The sequence below is a fragment of the Physcomitrium patens genome, chromosome 9, assembly GCF_059467195.1.
Source record: "Physcomitrium patens ecotype Gransden chromosome 9, ASM5946719v1, whole genome shotgun sequence".
NCBI lineage: Eukaryota > Viridiplantae > Streptophyta > Bryopsida > Funariales > Funariaceae > Physcomitrium > Physcomitrium patens.
Genome location: NC_143418.1, coordinates 11,750,667 through 11,774,778, shown reverse-complemented (window position 1 = coordinate 11,774,778; position 24,112 = coordinate 11,750,667). Strand labels below are relative to the sequence as shown.

At 31.7% G+C, this 24,112-nt stretch overlaps 1 long non-coding RNA gene across 1 annotated transcript; it reads right to left on the bottom strand.

Moving 5' to 3' along the window:
• Positions 1-5,356: 5,356 nt before the first annotated feature.
• Positions 5,357-13,533, bottom strand: LOC141045759 (uncharacterized). The gene is made up of 4 exons (XR_012218169.2): positions 9,545-13,533; positions 7,217-8,534; positions 6,749-6,836; positions 5,357-6,220 (listed from the first exon to the last, which is right to left on the bottom strand). It is a non-coding gene; the product is annotated as an uncharacterized LOC141045759 (long non-coding RNA).
• Between the last annotated feature and the right edge of the window lie 10,579 nt (positions 13,534-24,112).

Here is a 24,112-nt window from a genome sequence, read left to right as displayed (position 1 = left end):
TAAATTAATATGGTGAAGGAAAAAAGATGTCAAAGCAGGCTTTTGTTTTTGCATTATCAAACCATCTTGTGTAGCAACAACCATTCCATAATATGAAGACCCCAATTGATGATCTTTATTCTTTTGTATTTCAATATGGTACTCTTTTTTTTGGTTAATGCCCATGGATTCATACATTTAGAGTCCAAGTTATCAGGACAGGCTGTGCTCTGTGTACAGAATTCTGCAACGAATAGAACTCCTGGTTCAAGGGTGATCCTTTTAATCCCTGCAACCAAAGCTAACTCCTGCAGAAAAGAACCACTTATCCTTCTTAAGGGATGAGCTTTAGAGGAGCATACATCACAGCAGAAGGGGAGTGGATAAGTCCCAGCCTTGTTGTCTTCACAACAGAAAAGGAAAAAAATATACTTGCTTTGCTCTCCCTGAGAAGCTAGGTCAGTGAATACCTAATGATTTGAGTCACTTCATCTGCACCTTTCCTGTGGTACCCAAGTCCCATTGGGTGAGTGGGTGGAGGAGCCAAAGGGGGCCTGGACCACCTACAGCATTACCCCCCCCCCCTCTTTTTGGCTAGTTAATGAACACTCTTCACTCTTCAGCCAAGGTGAGTTGTGTCCACTTACATGGCTCAAAGCTACAAGATCCTGCCATTTGTGGGTATGGTAAACAGGCAAAAGATTTAAAGAGGTAAAAACAGAAAAGGAGAACAAAAGAGGAAAGTTAACACGTGGCCTTTACACAGGGTCTTACCCAATGACTTTGAAGTGGAGACTGCTGACTTTGAAGAACCCCCCCCCCCTCCCTCCTTTGCTTCATTCCCAAATTCCAACATGAGACATGCATGATTCATGTATTTCCATAAGTGAAGCTCAACCAACCAATGACTCTAAATTCCCCTTCAGCCGTCTCTCCATTGGATAACATCACATGAAGAAAAAAGTTGGAAAATCTGTGCAACAAGTGCAATAAAAGGGGAAAAGACCTAAAAGAACAAATCTGTTCATAAATGTGAGTTCCTCTGGATGAGTGACAAGTGGAGAAAATGGACAAGTCATGAGCACAATGATGACCACCAAAATATGAATTGCATAAACTTGGCTGAAACTTTGTAGTTACTTGTGTTAAGATAGAGCACAAATCAATGCATGAGTTTTAGGGTTTGTTTGCATCGGTTCTCCTTGTCATGAATTGTGTCACCCCCCCCCCCACATTTGCCCAGCTTATGTTCCTTCCACAACTGGAATTGTGTGAGAAAACCAGTCTGAAACGAGTTTCACAGGGTTTTTGGTGTAGTTGAAACACCTGCAATCCAGTGGTAAATAAGATCATAATCTACCAATGAAGTATGTATACATGTATGTACATGTATATATACATATATATATTTATAAAATAGATGGTGGAAAATGAAACAGAAACAAAGAAGAAGAAGAAGAAGAAGAAGAAGATGATGAAGTGTGATGATTCATGCGCTCATAGCATTGTGTGGGGAGGCTGTGGATAAGAACCTGAGAGACACCATTTATGATGGTATGCATCAATATTCAGTCATGAGATTTTTTTTTCTTTTTTTCTTTTTTCTTTATATCTTTTCATGAACAGGCAGCAGCAGCAGCCTTCTGCACACCAGGAGAAAGAACTCCATTGCTTTCTGGTGGGTTAATGAATGAAGGACTCCAATAATTGACTGACCAGGCAGGGGGCTAAAATCCCGTCCCCCTGTCGTTCTCCATGCCAGTAGCACTCTAAAACTCGGGATGTACACCGTGGCAGGAACCACTATGGTTCACCCAACAGCACAAGGAAAAAAAAAAAATAAAATAAAATAAAAACAAGTGGGGAGGCAAAAGGAATACTGATTCACACGTAATGGTATCGTACATGAGTACAATACGACCTACGCGGCAAACCATGTACTATTTATCACCTAATTGATAGGCCTCCCTATCCATCACCAGCGCCACCTCATAGGCACGGTCCACGTGGAACTTACTAAAACATTTTTAGAAGCAATTCTCCCAACTAGTGAAGGACCGCCACGTGGTAAATAATTGGGGTGGCTGGCAGGGTCTTCTTTTTTTTTTTTTTTTTTTTTTTGCAAGTTGTAATTGGATATGAAATTACTGAGTTTATTTGGTTTTGGTTTTGTAGGAAGCCAGTTCAGAAAAATACCAAATTCTGTTTGTGAGTTGATGTCTTTCAAAGTTTGATGAAGCAGTAAACCAAGAAAGAGTCATTTCAATCATATCTATATGAGATAACAAAACAGTAATACTTCTTTAGGATATATTCAGTACAAGAGTTTATTTTTTGTAAAAAAGGAAAAATGCACACAAAGTATGCAATCTTTAAAAATATGTGTTGCAAACATATTCATCAAAAACCATTTAGGAAGTATGTGTAGCTCAACTAATCCTTTTAATTGTGTTTTACTGCACTACTTGATTTTATTCTTGTTTTTTGATGCCGGAGAATATTATTTTTTGAGATACATGCACATATGCATATATATAAACAAAGAGTGCTATTCAATAGTAAGTTTAGAAAATGGAAGTTTGTAGCCACTAATCATTGGAGATACCACAATAGTTGAATATGTATTGGATTGTTGTTGGTTATATTTTTTTTTTTACTTCAGAGAGCATTGAGCTTATGTTTTGGGAGTAAACATTCAGATCATTTGTATCACTTATGAGTTCAAATGACAACAATTTCATACATCTGGTCCAACTATTAGAATACAAGACAGTGATATGCAAAAACATGCAATGAGATACTCGTTCAATTACATATTTACTTGAGTTGCTTCACAAATGTTCTGCTACAAGTAAACAGTTGCAGTTCAATGTGGTAATTGAACAACATGATAAACAAATCAAACAAACAAAACCCCCTTAAAACAAATTACTACAAATCAGCCAGTTCTGAACATCTATCCAACGTTGGCTTTTGGGGAGACTCAAGCTTCAAATGTGTTCATACTCAATCAGATGCAATAATCCAAAAGTTAAAGAAAATCTGGTAAAGGGAATGGGAATACCTGATCCATTCCTGTCTCCTAGTGGGGGCTTAGAGCATTTCAAAATTCATGGGGTGCATAATCAACACCAGGATATATATATATATATATATATATATATATTCCTTCTCTTTAATTTTCTGCCCTAGTCTTCTTCCCGCAGTTTTATTATTATTATTATTCTCGGAAGTCACCCACCAATGAGAGCTTGTAGAAAAGCCTCCAGCGATACAGTTACAGTGACACAGATACATCCCATGAAGCCTTAATGCTGTGTGATCAGATAAATGGATGAACAGAAAGAAGGATGGATGAGAAGAGGTGTCCGTTCCACAGAGGATGATGTGATGGTGGTGGTGGTAGGGAGAGGGTTGGTTGGTTGGAGGTGTGGCTACCACATCTCTCCATTGCCTCAATTTGTTGTGAGGGACAGTGTTCAATCCACATCACTGGGTCATGTGAGAGTCCATTCATCGGTGAATTTCATCCATTACTTCCTCATCCCCCATTTCAATGCACTTACTCTCTGGCGTGGTGTCCATCCCATTCATGTACCCAGATATTTCCCCACAAATTCCCATTGCCTGTGCAGCTTCTCCTTATTGAATTGCCCTACCATTCATCCTGGCATCTTCTTGCAGTTTTTGTTTTTTGATTTCTTCTTTGTCATCTCCCAGGACCTTACTCTTTACTGTTGGCAGGCACCAGACCCCAAAATATATGTATATGCCTTCGAACCTGTGCAGCTGGGAGCTTCTCCAGTGGGGGAATTGTGACTTTTCATTCTGCACACACTGTCAAAGGATCCATCACTTGAAAGGGTGGGCACACTTGTTCCATTGTGTTTCCCACAATGGAAGTAACCAAAACAAAGCATCCAGTTGTCTCAGAAGTAAATAATCTGAGGAATTTCAATTAAAACAATAATAAGCATTCATTGCATGTGTGTCACAGCCAACAGGACCCACCTTGCAATCCATGCATGTAGTGTTTCTTTTTCTTCCTCTTCCTCTGCTTCTTCCCCTCCTCTGGAAAGAGCACCACTAGTTAAGGGGCAGATAGACACTGTTAGTGCCTGATTAACACACAAACAGTACCCTTCCAATATATATATATATATATATATTCAGAATACAATTAGTCATATAAATTACAGATGCAAACTCCATATCTGGAACAGGATATAAAAATCCGAAGGTGCAAGTAGAACAAAGGAAAGCCATTGTGAAATGGCATGATTGGAGTGTAGAGATCTGACAATCCCTTGTTGACTGCAAGTTGCTTACCTAGTCCAAGCATGCAACAGCAGCAGCACCCAAAGCAAAAGAATGAGTTGTGAGCCAAAAACAAGGGTGGGGCCTACCTAAAGAGGAGGATGGGGAAAGAAGTGAAGTGGATAGTGAGGAAAATAAACCCACAAAGAAATGCAAAAATAATAAATAAATAAATAAAAACATAGGAAAAAAATCCATGTAGAAATACAATATGAAACTAGTATGAAGAAGAAAAAGTAAGGAGTGAGGGAAAGCAGCAGTGACGAAATGGAGAACTAGCCAAGCAAGGGGCAGTTGAGGGGAATATGATGAAATGGTTGGAGCCCATGCTTTGGCCGCATGGGGCTGTGAAACCTCATCCATTGCCTTGGTATATTTATCTCTGACACACCCACACCCACTCCCACACCCACCTCTCCTATCCTCACTTGCTTTCGCCCAACCACGGCCTCGCCCACATGGCACATCCCTTGGTCCCCAACACCCACAAACCCTACCTGCATCCCCATCGCCCTTGCCCACGTGGCGGGTGACCTGGACGTTGAATAGGCCTGTGTGGACAAAATAGTGACCATAATAAATATAATTGCAATTCCCTCCTCGTCTTAAAAATCAATGGGGATATACCAACTGGAGCTCACAGGCAGCTTCAGTGGAAGACGACCCAGTGGCTAGACAAGACTCGATGAGGGTTTTTACCCTTATTAGACATTTCTTGTAGCTCTTCAGGATATTAGAAACTGGGCATGTGGCAGATTTCTGGACGCAACTTGCTTTTTTTAAAGTACAATGTGTACACATCCAGTAATAGCAATAATGCCCTTTGCTTGCTAATAGTTTAACTTGCACACACACATATATATATATATATATATATATTCAATCTCAGAGAGTGTTCGTGTTGCTGTGAGTGGGTTCCCTGTAAATGAGGTCATCTATCTTTTGTTACCATCAGACTTATCCACAATGAAGTTGACTAAAGATATTCACGATCAAACATTATAAAAATAGTACAGATCTTTCGGGAATAGAACAAAATATCAACATATGGATTTTTATCTTTTGGTTCTTTATTTTTTTAAATGAATATGAACAACACCTCAGAGTTGTTAAATGATGTACATTCACACCTCAATAATTTTTAGAGTGACCAACAATCCATGCCAAGAGGTCCCACCCAAGTGATCCCTGGTTTTTAAAACGTGACACCCATTCATGATTTTATTTGTCATTTTTTTCTCTCCGGCTAGAATAGTTGTCATCATGCAAATTTACAAATATGAATGCTGCAGGAATAAATAACAGTGGGAAGCTCAATTAGTGTACAGTTGGGAAAGATGATTTTGCTTTATCCAGAATCCTGACGAAGGGGCTCAAGATTTGATTACAGGGTACACACACACTTTGTCTCCTTCTTCCTTCTTCTGTTTTGTCTTATTCCATTTGAATACTCAAGGGAACTTCCCCCCCCCCTCCTGCCCCTGGATTCTTGCCATGTGGATTTCAGTGCCCGCAGACCCATCTATTCTTGCACCCCTTTTAATCCAAAAGAACAAAAACAAAAAACGAAACAAAACAATTTAATTGTCAAATGATTCAGGTCACTTTTAGCTAAGTAAGGAGCTGCACAAAAATGTTAGGATTCCACTAAAACTGCATGATTCTACTGTGAAAGAAGGAAAGCAAAAAATTATTCATGTTTTCTTAATAGAAACGTGGGTCTTATTTTAAACACCCTGGTTTGTTGAAATTTCAATTTTGATTTTCACCCAGTGAAAAGATTTCAAAGTTTAGGCCCTGGCTCTACTCATCTGAACGTAAGAGGCCCTCTTATTCATTTGCAGGTGTGATGTATATGGACACTAGCTGCATTGCATTCTAGAAGAGTACACCATTGCAGCAACACAAAAGAGTGCCAGAAAGCCTGCACAAAAAAAAGCATAAGTTTGTAACAAGAGAAAGGCAGAGAAAGTTAAGGGAAAATTTCAAAATATTAACACTGGAAATGTGAATGGGGCAAAGTGAAAAGTTGAAAACCCACCTCCACAAAAAGAGAAGGAAATTGGAGTGGAATAATATACATTTGTGGTTTCTTTTTTATCTTTATCTTTATCTTTTTCTACCCTAAAGGACATGTGCGAATGGGGCTTGAAGGTGGTCCATATGACAGAAAACACACTTTGTGGATGGATGTGGATGGATGTGAACATAGGTCTGTGCGCATAGGCCACACAGGAGAATATGCTGGTAGCAGATTCCGACTACATGTTCCACATGAAACTGCTCTAGCCCAAATTTAAAGGAATACAACAGAAAGGGAAAGTAAATAAACAAACAAATAAATAAAGTGAAAAGGGGAATTCTTTGGCTGGAACAGGTCTGATCACTGGTGGAGCCAGTTTCCATAAAATCCTTTTTGCACTTTGTCTGAGAGAGAGAGAGAGATATCAACCTTGGTTCCCACATGCACTTTGTTTTGCTATTGGCTTTGTATGTATCTTCCTCAAGGACATCCTCCTCTGGCCTCTTGTATCACTCCCCTAATTCACATTCAAATTCTTCATGGTTACTTGCATGCTGCCTTTCATTTCAGTGGCTCCATAATATCTGTAGTGTGAGACTTGACAATCTAAACAGTATCTATATGTATATATATTTGTGCACAATCAAACACTCTATTGGTCATAGGAATGAATACATATATATGATTTGATATGATGTTCAGAAGATATGTGACAATACAGATAATTCTGCATAGTTAAGTTCTTCGTAGATAGGAATGGTGTTATCATTGATATTATTATTTGGTTGTTTTCAAGGAGGGTTTTTGTTCAATGACTTTAGCTATGTGTTTATGTCCAATTGACAAAATCAGCTCAACCAAACAACACCAGAATACCAGTTATGAATAAATTTGTACCCCTTTGATTTTTCTAAAAGCCAAAGTGAATTGATTTGATGTACAAAAGCTGTCCATACCATCACTAAAAACAGTGTTACATAACTGCTACACAAACATCAACCATCAAAGTGAGGGTCATGTGAGTAGAATTGATCTTTATTTTAATATTATGTTTCACAACATTGAACATTTCAAGAGAGGTGAAGAAAAAGAAAAACTATGACAAAAAACATGCAGATTGTAATGAGATTCAATCATCACACACAACATGGTTTAGAATTGTTGTTTATTTGAAGTACAATGGTTTTCATTTCTTTCTTCTTGAAAACCAAACTTAAAAACACAATCTCCACAATTCAAACAATGAATCCAAACACATCATATATATACATACATACATATATATATCCAGTCATTTACACTCATAATCTTTCTTAGTGTGTTTTTATTCTCCTTCCAGGTTTTAGTACAGTGAGCTTATAAATCACATTAAACCCCACTTTCTTGAATAAAAGAAGGGTGAAAATAAAGAATATAGAATAAAAAAATAAACAAAATAAAGCATAACAAGAGAAAACATGAAGGAAAAAAATAAATAAATAAATAAATCAATACAATGTGTCCTTTCAAGGTAGATTCATCTTTCATGCTTGTGATGATTGAAGGATACAATATTGTTATCTTCAAAACATTGTGGCTGATAAAGGGAAGGGAGAAAATTTCCCTTGTGAATATGGGGCCCTTTTCATTCAGCGTCATCCTGAAGTAGTGATGAGGTGGCATTGTATGAAGGGTATTGTTCCATTTGGTTGTCTTGGCTTTTGGGCACAAATAAGGCACAAAAGAGCTACATAGGCACACCCACCATGAGGATTGTGCAGTACCAACTCCACTTCTCTTTTTCTTCTCTTTCCCCTTCCAAATGTATCATCGCCCCTTCCCTTCTTTCTCTCTTTATTTTGCAATAAGGTTCATGCACAATTGATGAAATATCTATTGAAGTATGTGCAGCACCACTGTCACATGTCTTTGAGTTCATGGGTTTGAGTGGGTCTAGGGTTGCAGTGACAGAGTCCTTGTTGCAGTCCAGTTGTGGAGCACAATTCTTGTGATGTGATATCCATTCCAAACAAATACTACCACTGTGTGTTTGTATTTTGGTAGTTATATAACTAATTCAAGAGGGTCATTTGATGACAATGGTCTTATAACCCACATTGTACCAGGGGAGACAGGTACCCTTTTTTTGTGTGTGTGTCTGTGTTGTGGGAACTCTGTTGCACATTCTGCAGGGATCATGTGCTTCATGGATAAATTCTGACCTGCTTTCACCCCCCTTTCATCCAGTACAAATGCTACAGGATTTAAGAAAATTAAATCAATAAAAATGAAAATAATAACAATAATAATTATAATAACAACAACATTCACAGCATAAAGCTGCTTCTCTTCACCTTGAAACAGGTGAATTCTTAAACATACCATTTTCTGGATGTAAAATAAGGCATTGCAGTATTTAACTCTGGGCATTCTCTCAAACAAAAAAATTACATATACATATATATATATATATATATAAATAAAAGGTAAAAAAAACAATCATGTAGACATTGAACCTTGGATTGTTTGCAATCTATCTATGAAATAAATTACACTGCTTAAGTGGGATTCAAACCACCTATGTGTTGGAGTCAGTGTCAATTCAACAAAAGTATAAAAATCACACAAAATAAATAAATAAAATAAAATAAAATAAAAATCATGCAATGTATACACAATGTATAAGATTTGGAAGATGTGAGAACTATGAGTTTTGAAGGAACCAAAACAAAATTTCCAATGAAAGAAGATAACAATGTGTCTTAAAACCACTTCAAAAAATACATACATCTTGACATTATAAAACATACTTAATATAGGTCCTTAGTCACCAAAACCAAGAGATTAGATTGGATTTTATAACTCTTGGAGGGATATTTGCTACTTCTTTGTAATCTAATGGAAGAATAGTAGTTGAATTGTAGACATCAATTCTTGAATCACCTTTTTGCAATCACTTGCTTTAAAATTGTTTTATATGGGGAATTAATGCAAGAATTCCATTACAACAAAAAAAATCTGATTTTAAAAAAATCAAAAAATCTTTGTAATGGTTAATCATCTTCTATTTAGCATAGAAGATTTTAAAAGTATTTTTGAGATTGTGTTTATCATCAGAAATTGTTTTCTAGCTTGGTTAAAAACCTACATTTTGAATCTCTTGTATACATGTATATAAATACACACACACACACACACATATATATATATATATATATATATGAATGGGTTAGACATGAAAATTACCAAGATTTTTATCCAACTTCAAACAAAAAGAATGTAATTTGGTAGAAAAAAATGTAGTATAATTAAGAATGAAAACTATGAATTTAAAAGGTCTGAGTTATTTAGTAGAATGGGAGGAAGGAAGGAGGCAACACTACTTTGGTAAATTTAGCACCTAAATCATGTAATGAATGCAAACAAGACCCAAATCTATATGGATGTTTTCTACCCTTTGCTTGCAATGTTTGGCACACATTCCAAAAATATGTATGATATAAACTTCTTTATTTGATTATTAACATACTCATTCAGTCATTGAATTTTTGGAATGTAGTGTGAGAGTGGACAATATCATTCATGTGTATAATAAATTAAAATTATCGTAATTGGAGACAATGGTGAACAATTGCAAGAAAACAAACTATTTCTCCAACCTGACTAACTTGCTGAGTTCAACATGTTAAGATCATTTGTGCTATCAAGCTTGTGCAAATATATAACTTATGGATACAACACAACATAAGAACCTTTGCTAAAAATATACAGAATGATACACAATTGAAAAAACTGATTTAGAAATTTTCATTAACACGAAGACAACAACAACAAAATTAAAAATACAACCAAAAATTAGAATTAACACCAATTTTCCAAGGATAAAGGAGAGATCTTAGATGACCAAATAGATTGAGATGGTAACCTAACAATATAAAACAATAAGTTCACACCTAGTGGGATCATAATTCAAGCCCCATCAAATCCAGAACCTCAAAAATGGCAAAAGCTTGATATATAAGCTAAACCGCACCAATGTGTCTGTCCATATAATTGGGTGTTGAAAATCTGGGCACTTGGTTGTTCATTCCTATCCTTTAATGCAAAGGTGGTGGACCCACTTTGTACAAGTCACAACAAACAAACGTACAAACAAACAATCATTCAAAAATAGGCCATGATGTGTGATTCCCAAGGGGTGTGCGAGATCATGACAAGCCTCAAATGGAGAGCTAATTAAACATAAAATAGAAATTTTGGATCATGGGTATGGTAGACCCCACCATGATTATACAAACCCATATCTTCTCCTCTCTGCTTTGAGGCATCTTTGTTCAGGAAAAGGGAGCGCCAAGTATCTCCGGAGCTTAATATGCTAATATGGAAGTGCAGCTGCACTTCCATTCTGACAACAAATTCGCCGATGGAGCTAAGCCTACGTCCACTGGTAGGATGAATGACATGAGGACGAAGATATATATGATTATGAATGGATGATTTCTCACCACGAGCAGCATCGGGCCAAAAGAAATAGGCATTTTGTCGAGGTGGTGGGCGGATCGACCCCCCAAGGTGCCATCACCCTACTCTTCCACTTCATTTGTTGAATTGTTTTCCATTTATGGATTTTGTCAGTACTATGATCCCATCTCTCACCCTCCTTCATTGAATCTCGTAGACTCATCGGAGCATGTGATGATAATATATAAATAAAAAAATGAACTCTTACCGAAAGGACCCCAGAATTTTAAAGGGTTCAAGGGGAGTGTGACGACAGACCCAACCCGAAATGGCTCCCACCACTGGTTATTAAGTAGGGTGATGGAAGTGCAGCTGGGGCCCATGACTGCGGGTAGGGACCTATATCCACGTACCTGGCACAGAACTCTGGAAATTATAAATACAAAGTGGGCTTCCCACTTCGTGGCCAGAAATCCCTAGTTGCCTAATCATAATAATAAAAATATTATGTTTGTGGAGCAAGATCTCCTCAATTGAAACGAGATAATTTTGGAGGAGGAGGCTCTTCAAGTGGGTTTGGACTCCGTTTACACCGAAATAAGGAAGGGAACACTAAATTAGCAAATATAATATATCATCCATTATGGATGAATTACAGTGGATGTGGAATGACCCTCATGGAATTCCCAACAACAAAGGGTTCAACTAGTCAATGCTGTCATGGTATGAATGACAAAAAAATAGTAAGATATGTGTATTTAGTGATGGTAAAGGTGTGGCATAAACAAATAAAATAAAATAAAACGTAAGGATTCTTTGAATATTCAAATATTATTTGATAAATCTTCTAGACTCTGGTTCTTCAATGCAACACATCCAACATTTGAAACGATTTATGAGGGGCCCCATGTAAATAGTCAACCAAGTTGAATGATAATGATGATACATTTATGACGTAATTAAATTCATTTAATGTTTTCAAAGTAATGTTTGATATTTGAAGTACACCTGTAAATATGAGGTAAATCTTTCAGTGGGTGGTGTTCAAAGAGTTGAATAATTGTGGCATGGTGACATTTTTTATTTAATTTTTCTCCTTGAAAGTAAAGTGATTACTCCAAATTTTTATTTATTTGAACATGAAGCATGAGTTCTTTCTACCCATTCATACATTGAATGATAAAAACAAACCCATATATTTTTTATTTTATTTTATTTTATTTTTTTTGTATTCCAAGTTTGATGATTGACCAATTTCAACACTGTGTTTCAAAACATTCAACGACTGGTTTGTATTTTGAAAATTCAACCTTCCATTTTATAAAACACACTTCAAATCTGGCATGTTTATCTATTGTTAAAGTAACCTTTTCTTTGTGCACTTGTGCACCAATGCTACCAAGTTATTTTCACATCTTCATAAATATTTAACATTTAATAAGAACACATGTTGCCATTTCTTTACATTTGAGGAATGGCAATCTTATCATCATATTTATTAAAAACCATAAATCTTGCTCCTTTGATCAGACATTGGTGAAACTAATTAATTAGACATTTACAGAAATTTGAAAGGATTACGAGTAGGAATCATCTGTGGTATCACCAACACAAAATAATGTTTTTTATATTTGTGTTTGATTTGTGTTTTCGTATTTTATGCTTTTTTTTTCACCTTGTAACTCAAAGACCTGATTTGAGCAGATATGATTCTATGGTCATGTTATATATTTGAAAAAAATAGATATATCATTCATGCATAGTAGACATAATTGTGCATGTAGAACTGATTTACATTTACAGTAAATGTTTAATGTATTTGCACCAAACATTTATAGCCAGAAAATTACATTGATATTTCCTTTCAAAGTGTGGTCATTATTTAAAATAATATAGATATTTAAATTCAAACAAAAAATATAAATAAAGAAAGCTATCGAATATAGAAAAAACTACGGTAAAACCAAAAAACGTCATGGCAGATATCAAATAATATGATTGATTTGATAAGATTTTCAGTATCAATACTAAGCAATTTATTGATTTTCATACATTTGTCTTCTATTTAACTTATTATAAGTTTTATTTATTTATTTAAAAAGTAATGCACATTTGTCTTCTGCGTTCTTTGTTTGGATCTATTTATTCTGTTAATGAATTGAAATGATGCTCTTACATATATATATATATATATATATACACCAACGCAATATATATCACATTTTATATGGTTAAATTGTGATGTTATTAGAATAGTTTTAGATTTATTGAAGTAAGATCATTTTGATTCCAATGCTAATCCTAGTTGGATGATAAATATATTTTCAATTTGATATTAATAATAATCCTAATCACCGAAGATACACTGAAGAGAGGCGGTTAAAACAACTGCATGATCTATTCTACATGATCTGAGATCTTCTTATTTAAAAAATATATATATACATGATATACAGAGAAGGTTGAACAGATGTTAATTGTTGCTTTGATTTTAATTTAATTTTCACTTATTAATTGATTGATTGATTGATTTAATCATGCTTTAATCTATTGTTTTTGAAGCCCTCTGTTGCTGGTAAAAACACATTGCACCTACTTTCAAAAATTTGTGGATACTTCCATGTTATATATAATATATATATACTTGGCTTGATAACTAAGTTGAGCATTTGTAAATTGAAACAGGCATATGTTCTCTATGCATACTCGTGCATTTTGATTCTAGTTTACATTTCTGTGTCTTCTTTATATATATATATATATACATATTAAACTTAAGGTTTTCTCATTGTATGATTTTTCAGACATTACAATAATAATTCTTGTTATTATCTTATTGTAAATGACATTAAAAAGGTACAGTGATTTAGATAAATTAGCATCCTAAACCTATTTCTAATTTTTCTTTTACATTTAATACTATCTAATGTGAATGGTAAATATAATAATTTTTTGAATAAGTCAGAATATATTCTTAGAGGAATTGAGTGAAAACATAATAATAGATAACATTATGAAATCATTGCAATGTGGAAACTATAAGTTAAAAAGTAACACAAATATACAATTACTTAAATAAACACATGTCCAGTCTTGAATTATGTATTCTATTATTTGTAGTGAATTCATATTTTTAATTAGTAACAAAACGACTCCAAAAACTTGTGTAATGAAAAATTAACATTAGTGTGCAAGGAACACATCCATTGCAAATGATATCAAAGTAAATTGACCAATCTTGTGCACATGCAACCCTGCAGAATATTACTGAAACTGGGACAAATACTTTCCATCATTCATTTTAATTAAACTTTTTGTGTCATATTGTAACTGAACATGAAGATGAATAAGACTAATGGTTTATGGTTTTACATCAACATGATCAAGTCATTGGAAAAAAACATCTTTAGTGTTTTTTAAACCCTATTTTTGACTACATGTTGCTGCAACTATTTTAAGAAACTTATCACTATTACACATGCAGTCTATTGGGGCCATAATAATGAAACCAAGAATTAATGCTGGATTTTGTGACTATAATTTTATTGACTATTTAATAAAATGAAATGTAAAGCACTCACCTAATGATAATAACATTTTTCTTATTGTGTCTGAACACAATAATTTGAAATACTGAACTGCATTTGTGAAATGCAAAATAAAATAAAGATGTAGTGCAATTTCAATATGTAAGTTTTTTTTAATATAAACATTTATACTTATATATATATATGAAAAAAAATTTCATTACTAAATATCATATCAACAAAGAAGAAGGTAATTATGTGAATGTTTGTGCCAAGAAGCCAATTGATTATAGTATGTGAGATTGGATCATTGGTTGGAGTGCGACAAGACATATAGTTTTAATTTGATACCAATATGATGCCAAGTATCATTGATTTTATTTTCAATCAAGAATATATAGATGAAGGACATGATATGGAGTATTTAGCCATAAAAATATGCTATTTAATTGCTAAAATAATAATAGACAAGTGATCTAAGAAGATTTTAATTATTGATGTACTCCATGTTTAGAGATTTTGCATATATATGTGTTTTTATACAGACATTAGGTTCAAAATATTTTAATGTATATTTCATTTAAATATGATAAGTTCTTAAGACATCAAGTGAATGTTTTTATTGTTCAAGCTATATATATGTAAAACATTTGTGTTGATTGAAGTGAACCAACATCTGAAGTATGGGCAAACAAGTTGACATTTATGTTAGTATGTTGAATCTCAATTAACCACAACTTCGATACATTGGTATTATGAATGTGAAAGATGTAAAATTACTTCAATCTACAATAAATATTGTAGTCTTGCATAAGTATGTGTTTTTTACAAATATGGTTCAACATAATACAAGTGATGGAATGAAGAAATAATGTTCATTTTTTTGAAAAGGTAAAGTCATAAAGATCTCATATATATTTATATTGACATATTGAATGTTTGGTTCGTGTTATCATTAGAAGTGTAAATATTATCCACTAAGTAGACCTTGGAGACATGAACTGATCCTTTAATTATTGTAATTCAATACAAACAACTTGCAAAGTATAATCAATCAGTCTACAAATAAAATCATATGATTTCAAAAATTATATATATATATATATATATAAAGAGGAATGTTTTATAGATCCATACTTTTACTAATTAGACTCACCCTTGATGATGAATATGGTTGATATTTTTTTGGTTGCAGATTTAATAATGGAGAAATGAATGTAAAAATCATTATATTATTTTATTTTATTTAGCATGATGGTTAGGATGGGTGGGTTAATTTAGTATAAACTTGGGCTTATTTAAAATTTCTTGTATATATATATATATATATATATAAATATATATACACATTAGTAGGAGAATGTAACATATTAGAATTTTTCGAAATTGTAATAGACCATAAACTTTTACTTTGAAGAATAAACTATGTATTTGAGGCTGTTGTTATACTAATGATTATAACCAAAAAAGTAAGAATCCATAAATCAATACAAAACCTGAATGAAATGGAAATATATAAAAGAATATATGACATATTCTATTTCAACACTCTAAGCATTTAGACCCATAAACCATTTTGCAACACTTCCAATCTGGTTCAATTTTGATCCAATAGTTGAGGCTTTAATTCTGATGTGGCTTTAATGCACATCCTTTGACCTGATTAGTCGTGCCTGAAAGGATGAATCCTTAAGCGAATGGATGAATATAATACAAACGAATGAAAAATTCATTTTCTCATCCACACAGGCTGCCCGGCTCTTGCTGCCCAAATACATTGAATTCAGCAGATGAACCCAATTCTTCTTGCCCGTTTCTTGCTGCCCGGATGCATTGAATCTGGTTAAGAAATCTGGTTTTTTCTGCCCGATTATATGTGCCCGGTATCGTTTATCCTGCTCCCCAAGTGCATTGAATCCAGCATATAAATCCGGTCCTTGCTCACTTGTTATTGCTGCCCGGTTTTGTAAACCCTAATCCTGCTGCCCAAATGCAATGGAATCCCATACAACAAACCATGTTCTCTTGGTGGTGTGTATAACTTTAGGATTTTAGGAATTTTCACTGCATTTATAGTATAGAGAATCTTTGTATTTTCTTTGTTTTTGTTTATTTTTTTGTTTTGTTTTTGTTTTCTCTAGTAAAATACCTTATCTCATGCTATCCATTCTTTCCTTCAAATATTTAATAACAATCAATGTTTTTATATCTATATTTATATATATATATATATATATATATATATATGTTTGATGATATTTATAGTAGTTAGTGTTTGTTAAAAATTGGTTTGGTTTGGTCCAAACCAAACAAAGAGTGCATATTCCAAATCAAAACCAAATTAAGTCATAAAACTTTGAACCAAATTTAACTAAACTAAAACCAAATCAAAAAGTAAATGTAGAGTATTGATCTAAAATAATCGTCACTATTGTACATGTCTCACTTTATCTAAGTTGGCAATCTTTACTAATTTGGAACTTAGGCTCTAGTGAAACCAACCTAAATAGAGCACATATCAATTTTAACCTCCAAAACCAAACCCTCTATTTTATATTAGATTTTCAATTTATGAGGTTAGAGCGAAACTTCATTAACTCATCCAATTTATTGCTGTTAATTAATAATCAAAATATTACCTTTATTTGATTTCATTTATATTTTTACTAAGTATATTATTTGTATATTAATTTTGAATTAATTTTTTTTCTCATAATGGTTGTTGTGTATTTTTTAAAATCAATATGGTATAACAAAATTTATAATTTACGAAAATATTATTTACTGTTCATAGTATTATTTATTTATTTAAAATAAAATAAAATAAGTTAGTATTCAAAATTAATATTTATATTGTCATTAATGAACTTATATATTGTTTTCAAATGTATACATGAGTTAAATTATTATCTTGAAGATTTCAGTAACTAATTCATTTACTTATAATTATACTTCTGTCACTGATTTTTTTGGCTTTATCATTCAATAAAAATATCATATTTGTACATTTTCAAGATAGGGTAATATCACCGTGATAGGACTAAAGATGTTATTTTTTCTAAACCAATGATTACTATGTAATAAAAAAAATAAAAGAATTCAAGCATATTATTATAAAACTTAAAATTCAGATAATAAAAAATGTTCATTTTTTGTAGAACAGTATTTGATAAATACAAGAGTTTGTTATTGTAAAGTTAAAACAAAGATAGGAAGTATTAATATTGACATTGGTATTAATTTATTAGACTTCTTAAAGGTGGTAGTTATTATAAGAATCTAAACAAAAAAAGATGCATTATGGATATACAATCTATTAGTATATATTAGGTTCAAAATTGTTATAAATTAAATTCTTCTATTTTTTAATGAAGAAATGGCCAAAAGAGGTGATCTTTTTGTAAAATATCAATGTTCAACTTCTATTACAAATATATTTAAATCATGAAATTTTATTTATTTTTAAAATAATTCATTTGCAAGAAAGAGCTTTAATCATATTACTTCTTGATTTGCAACAAAATGATACTAATGGCTAAGACTAATGCAGTAAGAGAGAAAAATTAACATCTTTAGCTAATTCAAACCCTATGTTTTAAACAGAAAATATTTTATATGAATTTAATAAATTATTGATAAGAAATATATATATTTTTAATTTTATAAATCCATGGTATATGTATATACAATTTATATTTTGCAATTTCTTTGACCTAATAAGTATACAAACATGTGCATTTTCTATTTTATTTATTTCTTAAAAAAAAAATGTAAAATTCTTTGAAAAAAAATCTACACAAATATTCTAATAAAAGTTGAATTAGAAAATACTAATACAATTATTTATTGTGTATTTTTTAAAGAAATGGTAAAGATATAACTACATTAAAGTCTATAACTATAATAGAACAATTTGAATTTTTATTTTTATTTTATATTATCATATTTTTATTATGTATATTTATCGTATTTTATATCTATTAGTTATACTATTTTAAATTTATTATAAATTAGAATATCTTAAAATTATCAACTAAAATTATTTATAATATTTTTTTAGGTTATTTTTTTGACTATTTAAATCAAATGCTAAACTTATCAAAGTATTATCTATAAAATATTTAATTTTTAATTTATTGAATTAAATTATTTTAGATCAAAAATATGAAAGAAGAATTAAAATCTAGACTTGTGCTGTGGCAAAATAATCTCACTTATTTACTCAAAGACATATCTTCCTCATTTTCTTGCTATACAAATAGTCTACCTCGATTGGCTCTCTACTTATTTTGCATGCACTCTTTCTCATTTACACCCTTGTGTTATCTAAGTTAAACAATTATATTTAAAATTGGTAAAACTTAGGATTAAGGCTTATCAAAATAAAAATAAGATATGTTGACTAAAATAACTTTTCTGTTAAGAAAATCCATGATACTAAGAATATATTTAATAAATTAAGTATAAAAACTTGAAAGCTCAAAATTAATATTTAAGAATAAATCATCTATATTAATAATTTTAATTTATAAATTAATAAATAAAATTTTGAAATAAAAATATAAAATAGATATTATTTTTTATTTAAAAATTAAGATATAAAATTTACCAATTATAGAAATTTAAGTTGGTAATAGATAATTTTTTTTGAGTATAATATACGATATTTATATATTTCGAAATATTTATTTTATTTTATTTTTTTAAAAATAATTCATGCAATATATCTAATTCTACCTCAGTGATAAGTATAAGAAAATTTATATTTCAATTTTCAAAATTTACCTATCATATAAAAACTCAAATTTATATTTATATATATATATATATATATATATATATATATATATATATTATCTTTTTGTCTTATCTAAATTTTGATGTAATATATAAAATTATATTTATTATTATTTTTTAAAAATAAAAATTATTAATTTCAATATATATAGCAATAGCTATTTGAAAGAGATATCTATTGTGTAAAATAACTTATGAGATAAACATGAAGGGATATGAACTCTCTTTGATTGGCTGTAGGTATCTGTACTTTTGTCAAAACTGAAGAAAAATTGGGTAGTTAAGTGACATTTTTATCATTTAAAAACTAAGCAAAGTGCCAAGATCACTAGGCATTTATTAGGTATTTTAAAAATTTTCTATGGTAGAAAGATTATGTACAGATTTGTATCTCAAGGTTATAATTGTCAATCGAAAGAGTTTAATCTGCTAGTGGATGATACATATTGATAGATGCCAATTATTAACGATGCTCTTTATAGTCTTAATGTTTGTCACTTGTTTACTTATTGCAATAGTTTTTACGTTGTTATGTGGTAATAAAACTATATATTGAAAAATAAAAATATGAATGTTATTATTGAAGAGCCTATCAGAAAAATGTAGTAGAAAAATAAGGATATAATATAGAAAGGTAATAAAAGATTTACTCTTAATGCTGCCTTTTTGTAGAAGGAACTTTTATTTACTTTGTAGAGACATTAATGAGCCAAATCGAAATAAATGAGATAAAAAATTGATATTGACATGTTAAAGAGAGAGTTAGTAATAGGATAAAGTAAAAATTACCTCCAATTACAGAAAAATTGATACTTGGAAAGGACTGGTTGTCAAACTAAATCAAAATTAGACCCTGAGGCATAAAACGGAGTCTATATGACAAATCTGGGTTTTTTGGTAGATCAAAAAGTGGACTTTGAGAGCAAACTTGAGGATAGACAATTGAATCAATACTAATTTTTTGAGAGATTTTCAATATTACGAATGTTCTTGATTGATTTAGATTTTTAAAAATAAAAATAAGTTTATAAGTTTGATGATTTCTTGAGTTTTTAGATGTGTGTAGGGGTGAATTTTAGACAATGTATTGATGTGTTAGTTATAAATGTTTGTGAAAATTTTGAAGTCAATCAAACAGTTAGATCAAAATATGTGAAGGTTTTTGTGGATTGAGGTCTCAAAAATTAGAGTTTGAGGATTAGTAAGTATTTCTAAGATCTTTAGTGATTTGTCAATTGGATTGAAATGTTTATATGTTTATTTATTTATTTTTTATGTAGATAATAGATTTAAATTCCAAAATTTAAATGAAGTTTCAAAGCAATTCAATGATTCAAGAAAGAACTATTAGTCCTGAAAGTTCAATATTTTGGTTGAAGTAGGAGGGTGCTCAACATTTGATTGGATTGTCTTGTACTTCTCTTAATTGATAATTGTGATTGATTTCATCTTTCTTGTGCTTGTTTCTTACTAAGATATTAAAAAGTGTGCAAATTTTGATTTGATATTAGTGGTTTGATCATTAGTTGTTGAGACAACTAAACGCCTATTATGTTCTCAAGTAAGAATATATGTAATACGATAATATTTGTTATTAAAACAAAAAGATGATTATATTTGTGTGCTCATATAAATTGCTACATAATTCCATGATCCATTTGGAATCAAATAATATATATATATATATATATATATATATATATATTTTCTAATCTATAATTTTGATGGCATTATGATTAATATATTATTAATTGTAACTCAAAAATTTGTCGTTTGGTATTAATCAAGTTGATGGAATTTATACTATATAAGATATAAATATTGACTACCATATTCTTTTAATTATGTATTTTTAATTTTGTTGACTTTTAATTCTGGTGAAGGATATTAGATATTGAGAAGATTTCATTGTGCTCATCAATAATAGTAGAATTTATCATTAGACTCATAGTGGTGCTAATCGTGCGATTGATATTTAAAACACTCTATACACTTTAAGAACTAGGTAAATTGTATAAAGAGTAAGTGATTGCAATAATGTTAGATTGGATTTGAACTATGGTTGTTTCTCTCAAAGGTCATTATGTTATACAGTGGCTAAAGTAGTTGTGGGATCTTAAAATTTAGGAATACTTTAAGAATTGAAGAGAGGCTAGGATTTGTATAGGGAATGGTGAGCTAGAAAAGAAAAATGAACCTTGGTGATGATTGCATAGGAACAAATTCTATCTTAAGAAAGTATTTGGTTCAACTGACATGGCACAATTTCTAGCATTCTTATTTGTAGTGAAACAAAAGTGAGGTGGAGTACAATATTGTGAAAAGTTGACTTTGAATGTGCATCATCCCTATGCAAACATTTGTTTTAAATTATTGTCTAAGTATATTTTAGACTGAAATAACAAAAAAGAAAAAAAAATGCTACAAGAGATTATTGACATATATGTTGAGATATAATAGTTATTTGTCGAGGACACTCCATGTTGTAGTTGTTTTAGATATTGAAGGAATAATAATTAATTATCTTTCAAGTTTGATATGATATATGTTAAATTATAATTCAAAAATTAGTTTAAAAATATCACATATTTTGCAACTATTTAAATCTTAACTAGATAAAGCATGAAGTATTAGCTCCCAATTTTCTAAACAAGGGTTAACTAAGAAGAGACAAAGCCATGTCATGATTTGAAGCTTATATTCAAATATTTATCTTTGTTCTAACCAACCATTGTTACAATGTTGTTTTGATAGATAAAGAGTGGATGATGTGTCATCAATCATCAACATGATGAAGACCAATCATGTGGAGCATTTGTAACATGCAGGGAACTATTTTGGAACAGACCCTTCATATGACAATAGCCTAGTAAGTGTCACAGACATAATCATGTAAGCTAGTAATTACATATACAAATAGGTAGAAGTAAGTAAAAGTATGTAAAAGTAAGTAAATTCTATAGTATTTAATATGGAAGCTTCTTAGAAGCTTTAAAGACGCTGCTTTGATTTCATAGGTTTTTTTAATTGAATTTTTGGATTAGAAACGTGGTCAACAAGTTGGCCATGTGCCACATGTAGAAGATGTTGTTAGCTTGAAGATCAAGCTAACTATGTAGCCCACACGTAGAAAAACTTGCCTTGTAAGTCAAGGCATGTGCCCTAAAAACTCAACACATATTGGAAGTCCTATAGAACGTCGCCACGTAGCCCTTAGTTAGATAGTATATATAGAAACAAGGGTGAAGGCTTCTTCACTCTTGTCAACTCCTTTCTTGCTTCTAGTCTAGTTTCAAGGGTCTCTAGTTTTCTTGTCTTTTGGCAATAGCCATTCCAATTCCTCTTTCAATATATATATTTGTTTATATATATATTGTTACCCCTCTTTGAGTGAAGGCTCACTTTTTTGAATTGTTTTTTCATTGAGTTCTTGTCCTTGACAGATTGACATGAGTATACCTACAATATCAGAGCTTTGTCTAATCTTGATTAAGAGTGGATTACCCCTTTTTTTTGATAAGATATAAGCATATTAGAAGTTGCGGATTACTCTCTTCTAAACAGATATTGTTCCTAGTATTTTCTTTGTTCTCAAGTCCTCTCTTCTATTTGTCTTGAGCGATATTAGACATCTTCTCTCTTCAAAGTGTTATCATGGCAGAACTTGTTGAAATGAAGAGTGCAATGGCACAAATACAAGAACAATTGAGGGAGATAATGCTTGCGATGCATCAATTCAATTTATCAAAACAAAGAAGCATCAAGATTGGCAGGAAGTGAAGATATAGAAATGGTTATAGCTGCTTCAACATCTGCACCAAACCATGTCCTTTCTCCTATGGTGGAACACCTTTCAAATGTTAGAGAACCAAGAATTTTCCTACCCGAGAAGTTTGATGGCACCACATCCAAGTTTCGAGGATTTATCAATCAAGTGCAACTTGTGATTGAACTTCAACTCCAAAGCTATCCAACTCCAAGGTTGCAAGTTAGATTCATTAGTATGCTTCTTTCAGATTCAGCACTATCATGGTTTTCATCTTTTCTTGAATGACGAGATCCAATATTGGATAATCTAGAGGCTTTTTTGGCAGAGTTTTGATCCATGTATGGAGAACATGATGCAATTCGTGTTGCAACTAATAAGATCCATATTTTACGACAAGGCAATCGATCACTAACATTATATGCTTCACAATTTTGACAACTTGCAACCGATATCAAGTGAGATGATGCTGCACTTATTAGCCAATTTCTCTACGGATTACAATATGAGGTAAAAGAATTAATGCTCAACTTACCTGTTCCTCAAACATTGAGTCAAGCAATTGACTTTGCTGTGAAGTGCGACAATTGACTTTTTTAATTTCGATCTGAGAACCGTACAAGTAGACCCAACGTTACTATAATTCAATGGTAACACCAACACCTCTTCAAGATATACATTTGAAAGTAGAGGATATGTAAATTGATGCAATACGTTTCAAACCTCTTACTGAGCAAGAAAAGACTCGTCGTCGTCAAGAAGGATTATGTTTATATTGTAGAAAACCAAAGCACACTACTCAACATTGTCCAAAGAAATGACGCAATCACAAAATGAAGACTATGGCTGTGAAAGAAGATAATATGTTGGAGAATGAGTTTGTCCAGCTACAATAGAGATTGTGCGGCTCGAACCTTGCACAACATCTATTAAAGGTCCTATTCTCTCCTGAGAGCCATCTCCTTGTTTTACATTAAATGTTAATTTAGGATCTAAACATTACAAAGTCTCTGCCTGTCACGGCCATAATCATGTAAGCTAATAATTACATATAGAAATAGGTAGAAGTAAGTAAAAGTAGATAAAAGTAAGTTAATTCTATAATATTTAATATAGAAGCTTCCTAGAAACTTCCTAGATGTTGCTTTGACTTCATAGGTGTCTTTAATTGACTTTTTGGATTAGAAACGTGGTCAACAAGTTGGCCATGTGCCACACATGTTGTTAGTTTGAAGATCAAGCTAACTATGTGGCCCACACATA